The sequence below is a fragment of the Nicotiana tabacum genome, chromosome 15, assembly GCF_000715075.1.
Source record: "Nicotiana tabacum cultivar K326 chromosome 15, ASM71507v2, whole genome shotgun sequence".
Lineage (NCBI taxonomy): Eukaryota > Viridiplantae > Streptophyta > Magnoliopsida > Solanales > Solanaceae > Nicotiana > Nicotiana tabacum.
The window spans coordinates 39,916,750-39,926,795 of NC_134094.1; positions in this window are offsets into that span (position 1 = coordinate 39,916,750).

Genomic DNA, 10,046 nt, shown 5'->3' on the forward strand with positions numbered 1-10,046 from the left:
TGGTAAATCTATGATTAATGGCTAGAGATTGGTAAGTTAAGACTTATTTGGGACATTTCCGTAAGATTCTTTTTTTTATTCGGAAAAATGCCAAAAAATACTCGTAACGTAATAAAAATGGCCCAAAACCCTCACATTTTTAGCCCATTTTCAGTATGTTAGAGGTATTTTAGGCTATAAATGCCCCTAACATTTTTTGGGTTCCAATTTAACCTATATATCTAATAGATCTGACTTGGTTGATTTTTGGTCTTTAACTTTACCACCTAGTATTTTTCTTAGCTTGTCATGTGTATTATTTGTGTCAAATCAAAATACATATGCATCTTTATAAAATAATAAAAGATCCTAACTTGTTCTAATAACCTACCACCAAATTCATAAAAATAGTACGGGCTAGCCAGTTTTCAGATTGGTAATTCAAAAATAGCCACCGTTTGCAAAGTCATTAAAAAATAACCATTATTTTGCTGCAACACGGACCGGTCCAGCATAATATACTGGAGATTGGTGCACATGTGTATGAACTTCCAGCATATTATGTTGGAACTCCAACACGTAAAAAGTTCCAGCATAATATACTGGAGATTGGAGCACATGTGTATGAACTTCCAACATATTATGTTGGGCCGGTATATTATACTGGAATTCCAGTATATTATGCTGGAATATTTTTCGAATTTTGAACAGTATTTTCGTTCAGATTTATCTTTACATGAAAAGTGACTAAATTTTGATTATTTTTGAAATTGTGACTATTTTTCAATTACCACTTATAAATCTGACTATTTTTGAATTTCTCCCCCCAAATCCTTACCAGGCCCATTATCCAGTTAATTCAAACCAACAACCCCCTTCTTCTTCCTCAATATAAGTGATACTAGGGTTCTGCAACTCTATTTTTTTATTCTTCAATCAAGCAAATTTTCGTCTTCCTCTTCTTTCTTCGATTTTGTTTATCATACTTACATTTTTATGCAAAAATATTTACTTAAGTAGATAACACGGAAGAACAATTCACTCACAACCTGATTTTTATGCTTTGCAAATTACCACAAAGCAAGGAAGCAAAAAATTTGGATTGAGCAAATAGAGTCATGTAATGTTTGAGTAAAGACCTATTTTTCCAGCAAATGAATCAAATCCTACAAACTGACCAACTAAAATTTGAATATTTTTCAAAGGCTGCCAACAATCACACTATATATAATTAATACTTTTCTCAAAGATTACCCTTCAAGTGCTCTTTCACTTGTAGAAGCTATAAAAACTCAATTCCATAATATATTTTTCTTTTAAAAGAATCCATACCTTAGAATCTTGTGAACATTGTATTTTTCTGATGTGCATAAGCTAAAAGAGTCATTCATGCCAAAAGAGCACTTAACAGTCGTGCTATAGAATCTTAATAGCCCATTTCCATTGCCTAAGCAACAAGATTTCTCCAAGAGTTAATTAATTTGTTGGCTTTGATTTCTACCAATTCGCGATATTCTTTAAATTGGTCTAGTATTTTCTACATGTTGTGAACCTTCAAAATTCTCTCAATTATATCGGGGTTATTATCAGACTTTGACAAGTGACAAGTTAGTTCTGCATATCATTCCAACTATCTTCCTTGCAGAATCTCCTTTAACAAGTTCAGAGACTGCAAAAATAAATAGGATATCATCTTGATGCAGAACAAGTTAGGATCGTTGAATATTTTAAAAGATACACAGTGGGTTTTGATTAATACAAAGAGTACACATGGCAGGCTAAGAAAATACTTTGTGGCGAAGTTAAAGTCTACAAATTGACTAGGTCAAGTGCGTTAGCCATATAGGTAAATTTGAGCCCAAAGAAAATATTAAGAATATTTATAGCCTAAAAGGTTAAAAAAGAATATTTTGAGTCATTCCAATAAGTTAGGATAATTTTGGCCCTTTTCTATTTTTCATTTGGGTTTTGATTCTTCAACGGATATATGGATGTATTAATCCCACTTTCTTGTCCAACTTTAGGGGTGTGTTTGGTATGAAGGAAAATATTTTCCGAAAAATATTTTTTATTTTCCCATATTTGGTTGGTTTAAATATTTTGGAAAATATTTTCTTTATGAACTCATTTTCCTCAAATTGGAGGAAAATATTTTCCTTTTCAAGAGAAGGGAAAACATTTTCCAAAACTCCTTCTCAACCTTCCCCACCCTCACCAACCCACCCCACACCCACACACCCCCATACCCACTTAACCCCACCCCACCCCCTCTCTCGGAAAAAGCTTTTATTTTTTCAAATTTCAGTTTTTTTTCTTACCACCCACCCTACTAACCCCTCCCCTCTGCAAAAAGTAATTTCAAATTTTTATTTTTTCATTTTTCTGCACCACCCACCCCCACCCCGCCAAACCCTACCCCTCCCCCGCACAAAAAAAGTTTTTTTTTACTTTTTTTTTTAATTTCAAATTTCTGTTTTTTCATTTTTCTGCACCCCTCCCCTGCCCCCTCTTCCCCTCCCACCCTCCCCCTCCCCTAGGTTTTTTTTATATATATTTTCACTTTTAGTTTTTTCATCTTTCGGTTTACATGTTCAAAATTTTACCACGATTGACTTTACTGTATTGAATATTTTTGGTTTTCTATTAATGATTTAAAAGTCAATTATTCCCGCCATTTTAATTCATGTGTCGTAGTTTGACTGGGTACAGAGGTTAAGAAAAGTATGAAGACTTTTAAAATCTTGTAGTCTTAAACTAAAATATATATAATATACTAAAATATCCTTAAATCTTGTGATCTTAAATATGTCATGTAGTATGTTGGAGTTAAGGAGTTACTTAATATAAAAAGAGGCGTTCTTTTGAAACAAACTAAAATGAAAAATAAGATACATAAAATAAAATGGAGAAAGTAAAAAAGTAAAATTTAATTAAAATGATTTTAAATAGAGTAACACAAATAGTAAGGATCTATATATATAGTTATAGTCCAACTTGTAGCGCCAATCGAGACTAACTGAGCTTAGTCAAGTTCAACTGAACATGCTCTAAGCCAAAGACCGGGCCGAGTCTAGACGAGTTGAGCCGAGTCCAGCAAGCGTTTGTTGCAATTTATCTGAGCCAAGTTGTAACAAACTAATAATAAAGATTAACACAATTCAAACTCAAATATGTGATAGATGTATTTCAATAACTTACAAACTAAAATTACAAAGGATATTAAAAACTAAAAGAAAGATTACTAAGAACGAACGTAAAAGGGACACAATAAGTATAATAGGGATGAGAAGACACAAATTCAAAAATATAGGGAGAGACCAGAAGAAGGGAGGTGAGAAAATATAAGAACATTCAAAGTACTCAAGCCTAACTCTAAAATGCAATAAATAAATTATGTATCTCATGATTCTCTTGGTTCCCTACATACACTGTGCACCTACTCCATTTTCAGCCTCGGTCCCACCCGTAATTTGCTAAAATTTCAAACGTGTCCTCTTGGCTATTTTGGTTCATACCAATACCTGCGACCTTAATAATTATATTGTCCTCGAGGTTAAAGTTGAGAAAGACTGATTCTATCGCAATAAACCTAGTGTCTAACCTCTTTTCTTGAACGTGAATTAAAAATTCTAATCCCTACCTGGGTTGAAAGGAAGCTAAGACAAATCTAGAATAATTCGTAACATATTGTTGTCTACATAGTCTAGTTATTAAGTATGTCCTTCAAAAGCCACATATTCCAACAAAGTTCCATTCTTGATGGTATTCCAAATAACATATTTCTTCTCTACTGACGAGTCAATCCATTTAGCAGAATAACCACCCCAAATATTTGAAACAATCTCGATACTGGCAGCACTAGTGTATCACATATGGAGGGTGAGGAATGGTACCCATTGGGATCAAAGAGTACCTAGACCTCACGTGATTGTTAATACTATTAAGGAGGAATGCAAATGAAAGATACATGAGATACCAGGTAGGAGATCATTAACACAAAATCAAAGAGCATGAATAGAAAGTCTAATTTAAATAGAAGCAATAGTACAATTGGTACAATTGATATGATGTAGTCATAGTAGATCAAATATGTTGTTAAGTGGAGTAAGGAAAAGAGGAGGTATTCAATTGTAAAGTTTTGTGCTAGTGATCAATAAAATTCTTGTTTCCACCAAAATATTTGAAACAACATGCTTACTCTAACATTGTTCATCTGTAATGACCCGAGTGATTATATTTAGTATTTTAGCCCAATTTTCCATATTTGATGCTTTACATATGCGTACTTATGGTTGTGTGACTTGCGAGGATGATTGGTTTCAATTTCAGGGAGGTTTTGGATTGAATTAGGACACTTAGTCCCTTGGTTAGATGCTTAAGTTGTAAGAGTTGACCGAAATTTGACTTTTTGTATAGACAACTCCAAAATGGTATTTTGATGGTGTCAATAGCTTTGTATGGTGATTTTGGACTTAGGTTTATGTCTGGATTTGGATTTGGAGGTTCCTAGGTCATTTTGACTTGAATTGGCAAAAGTTAGAAGGTTGATAGGTTTGATCGAGAGTTGACTTTGTTAGTATCGGGTTCGCATTTTGGTTCTGCGAGTTGGTATACGTCCATTGTATCATTTGAGACTTACATGCAAAATTTGAGGTCATTCCGAGTTGATTTGTTATGGTTCGACACGAGAATTGGAAGTCGGAAGTTTATTAGTTCCTTAGGTTTGAATTGAGGTGTAATTCGTAGTTTTGATGTTGGTTTGTGTGATTTGAAGCCTCGAGTAGGTCCGGGTTATATTTCGAGATTGGTTGGTATGTTTGGATGGGGTCCCGAGGGGCTCTAGTGTTATTCGGATCATTTTGGACTATGCTGACTTTGCTGAAGAATTGTTGAATTATACTATTTTCGCATATGCGATGGGTCTCGTCGCAAGTGCGAGACCGCAGAAGTGGTTAGGGTGGTCGCATATGTGGTGCTTGGTTAGGTCCGCAGGTGCGGACTATGGAGCACAGGTGCACAGGCGCAAGTGCGTAGGATCTACCGCAAAAGCGGAGCTACAAATGTGGCTTGGTGTCTGTAGAAGAGGCTGGTCGGGAGGTTAAGTGGCTTCCACATCTGCGATGGATATTCCGTAGATACGGTATAGCAGATTCAACACTGTGGACCGTAAATGCGGTTTAGATGGGGCAGACTTTATAATTCGAAGGGTTTTGTCATTTTCTCTTTTTTTTTTTTTGGAGTTGTTGAGCTCAGGTGGGAGCAATTTTTGGAAGGCTTTTCATCAGAATTGAAGGAATAAATAATCCTTACTTGATTTTGGTGTTAGATATTAATTACCCATAGACTATTATACCTAATTTGTATGAACGAAAGGTGAAATTTGTGGGTTTTTGGACTATGATTTTGGAGAGTGAGATTTGATGATTTGAGGGTCGATTTGATATTGGAATTAGATAAAACACATATATCTGGACTCGTATCAGAATGGATGTTCGGAATTGGTGAGTTTTATCGGGTTATGGGATGCGGGCCTGGGGTTGACCTTTTGGGTTGACTTTGCATAATTGATTCAAGATCTTAGCTTTATCATTTAGAATTATTTCCTATAGCTTTTATTGATGATATTAAGTTATTTTGGCTAGATTTGAACCGTTCTGAGGTTTATTCATGCGGGAAGGGTTTTTTAGAGTACCGATTTAGCTTGCTTGAGGTAAGTAACGTACCTAAACTTGTTATGGGTGGCACACATGTGTGGGGTTGAGCCCATGTGCGTGCACCAGGGTATTTTTCATGCTCGAAGTAATGTTTAGGCTATGATATGCCTTGGATTGATTGCTAAGCTTTATGCTATGATGATTCTTATATTTGTAACCTTGTTGTGAGCTATTTGTTCCATGTTTGAGGTTACAAAGAGGTTAATCTCCTGATTGAACCTGATAATTTCTACTTTCATGATATATTTGCCTGATTTAAGCTATGATAACATACTTTGCACATACATACACCTTAACATGTCACTTATACCAGTCTAGGAGTATGAAATTTAATGTTCATTGATCATGTACATGTATTTTTATATATGCTTTCTGTGTGATATGGATTGGGCTGGTAGCACGTGACCGCGCCGTGCAAATTGTGATATTGAGCATGTCCCCACGCTAGGTGGATTATGATATTGAGTATGTGACCATGCCAAGCGAGTTGTGATATTGAGCATGTGACCACATCGGTCGAATTGGGATATTGAGCACGTGAGTTGTCCATGCAACATGTGAGTTATCCATGCGGATCCAAGATATTGTTGTTATTGGCACGTGATCAGTGTAGTTGATATTATTAGCACGCGAGTTGTCCGTGCAGCATGCAGATATAGATCTATCCCCCTAGGGTCATCCTCTCATGTTCCTTCTTGATAGTGTACACGCGGTTTGTGGAAAGCTGATTAGTGGTTTGGTTTGGTTATTGAGATTCTGAGAAAAAAACTGGCCAGTGTTTGATTTGGTTATTGCATTTCATTTTTACTTGCAATTTTCTTGGTTGTTTACCTGATTTATTTGCATATCTTCTTTATATGCTGGATTGTTGATTGAGCAGAGTATGATAAGTTATTATGTGTGCCAAGATGATTTCTATCTGTAATTCATGACTTGATCATATTATTATTCTGTACTTGTTGGAAATATGAATTGTACAGGTGATTAGCAAGTATCATTTATAATTCTTGCTTCTATTACCTCGCCGAGGATAGTTATGATACTTGCTGAGTACATGGGGTCGGTTGTACTCATACTACACTTTGCATTTAATTGTGAAGATCCGGGTATTGGACCGAGCCACCAGTAGCTGAGTTGCTGAGTATTCTTCAGAGAGACGCGGTAGAGCTGCATCTTGACCGCAGTCTTGGCGTCTCTTTTCATTTTGTACTGTTGTCTTTCATTTAAACAATATTGTTATTTGGCATTTCAGACTTGTCTTTCCATTTTAGAGCTCATGACTCTGTATTTATCAGTTCTAGAGAATTTATTATGTATCGACACTATTATGTTATATCGATGGCTTTAGACTTGTATTATTTTCATTATTTCTATTATTATGATTCGTTATTGTTTTGTTCGGCTTGCCTAGCAAGTGCATTAGATGCTATCATGATCGTTTGGTGGGTTTAGATCGTGACATCATCATCTCCAATTAGGTGCCTATTATGGTCTATAGATTTAATGTAATCTTCTCAGTTCCTGATAACCCAACGATGAGGGATATATCACGTTTTGTTTTTCAATTTGCAATCGGTTTGTTAAAAGGGAATTAGACTTTTAGGGTATGGATAGTGCATTACACTAAACAGGCCATGCTTCATTTATCTTACATACTATGGGCCAATAATGATTATTTTCCTCTTAGTAAGTTTGACGTTTATGCTACTAGACAAAGTTATATAATGAATGTAACGACTACATGAGAACTTCCCAGCATTGTAAATTGTTAAATCGGGAGTACAAAAATTCTCTAACTCTTTACGAGTGGTTCGGAGGCACAATTTGTGCATGAATAAGGAGTGATAGGCTCGAACATTTCAATTTTACAACCATTAATAAGTCTGCAAAATGGCTTCCAAATGCATCTACGATATCATTGAACACAAACTTCACTAATGTATGCATCTCCAATCTTTCATTTCATTTTTCAACAGACAATGCTAACAACAGAGTAAGAGATTTTAATCTCCAAGTCAATAAATTTGCCTTTGTTGCCAACTCTATTAGGTGGGAGGAAAGTCGCTTTTATAAATATAAAAGCAAGTAAATCTAAAATATTATAATGACTCGGCCGGTTATTTTGTGTATTTGAGCCCTATTCTCCTTTTTGATGTTTCTCAAGTGTTGTTTGTTGTTTTTGTAACTTGAGGAGAGGATTGATTTGGTTTTGGGAAGGTTTAGAAGCACTTTGGAATAATTAGTCTCATTTTGGAAGCTTAAGTTATAAGAGTTGACCAAGGTTTGACTTCTGAATAAATGCCCTCGGACTAGTGATTTGATGGTTTCAATAGTTTCGTATGGTGATTTTCGACTTGGGTGTATGTTCGAATTTGGATTTGGAGGTTCCTAGAAGGTTTTGGCTCTATTTCCCGAAAGTCAGCAATTTGAAGGTTTGGAGAGTTTATAGGTTTGACCGGAGGTATACTTTGATTTTATCGGGATTCGATTGATGTTTTGGGACTTTGAATAGGTTCATTTAGTTTATTATAACTTTTATGCAAAGTTTGGTTGGAATTCGGAATATTTAGGCACGATTTGGATGAGTTTGGCGAAGTTAGAAAGTTTGGAAGTTAAGAATGAATTTTGATCGTCGATTTCTTGATTCTGATATTAGTTATGGTGTTTTGAGCATTTGGATAAGTCTGGATGAGATATATAGACTTGTTGTTATAATTAAATGGGGTCTTGGGGGGCTCGGATGTGTTTCAGAGTGGTTTCAGACCATTTCCATTCGATTGAAGTTGACGGTTTTCTAGTGTAGGATGGTGCTTCGCGATCGCGGAGCTGAGTCTCGTGATCGCGGAGAAGAGAGGCTGGAAGGTGAGATTTTTCTCATTGCATTCGCTATATGGGATTTGCGTTTACGTAGTGGCCTAGGAAGGAACATCGCAATCGTGTGGGTGCGATCGCGTTCGTCATGTTGTGGAGTCGGGCGGAAAGATTGCCTTCGCGTGGACATTTCCGCATTTGTGTAGAGGTGATGGCTTGGCTGAGGAATGTTGGTCATCGTGTTTGCCAAGAGGAGCTCGCATTCATCAGGGGGTGGTAGATTAACTTTCGCGATGGCGGGGATATAGACGCCATCGCGGAGTATTTTTAGGGGCAACCGAATTTTTGTGCTTCACAATCACGAAACTTTGGACCGTAATTGCGAAAGGTATGCTTGGGCAGTCCAGTTAAGTGATTTATTTCGAGATTTTTTCCGTTCTCTCATATTTTGAATCCTAAACTTCGTGAGGTAGAGATCTTGAAGAGCAATTTTACTACTACATTGGAGGTAAGAAATTTTCACTTGGATTTAGTTTTATATCTTGATTCCCCAAATTTTTCTACACCTAAAGCTTGGAATTTTAAAGTGAAATTTGGGATTTTTATCCACAATTTAAGAGGGTATATTTTGGGGATTTGAGGGTCGATTTGGACTTAATTTTAAAATTTAATCACATATTTGGACTCGTGGGATTATGGGTTATTGGGATCTACCCCTTAACTCAGGTTTTGACCATGCGATCCCGAGTTGACTTTTGTTGACTTTTGGAGATTTGATTAATGATTGAGGTTTTATTATTTGGAGTTGATTCCTATGGCTTTGTTTGACGTTGTTGAGTTACTTTTTACTAGATTGGGGTCATTTGGAGGTTGATTTGCGAGGAAAAATTATTTTGAAGGGTTGAGGTCGATACGAGTGGTGGTAAGTCTCTTGCCTATCCTTGTAAGAGAGAATTCTCCCAATAGGTAATCTATTTTCTAAATGTTGCTTGATTTAGGAGCGACGTATATGCAAGGTGACAAAAGTATATACGTAGCTAGATTATGACCGTATCCGGTAGAGTTAGACTTATGATTATGCTTTGTTTGGACTATATGAACTTATTATCCATGTTTTATTGATTATATGACTATGTGATAATTTATAACTATGATTTAGGAGCATGCTTAAGGTTATAACTTGTTGATATGAGTATAAAGGATTATTTTACCATGTTGAGCTTTATTATAAATCCATAGTCATACATTTGTCTTATTTGCTCCATGATTTGGTGGTTATATGACTTAATTGACTCATGTTAAATAATATGATTAAACTACGCATGCTTAATAGCTTATTGAGCCATTGTGATAAATTGACTTACATGATTATCCATAGTCATCTTCTAGCCATATGAGCTTTTATCCGCATTCTTTGTTGTTATTATCTGGTGCTTTTTTATTATATTATTTTGCACACATATGCATGAGTGGAGAGTTGATTATCGTGAAAAGTTGAGGATTTTGGCACTACATACACTTTGAGCGGATATTAATTATTGG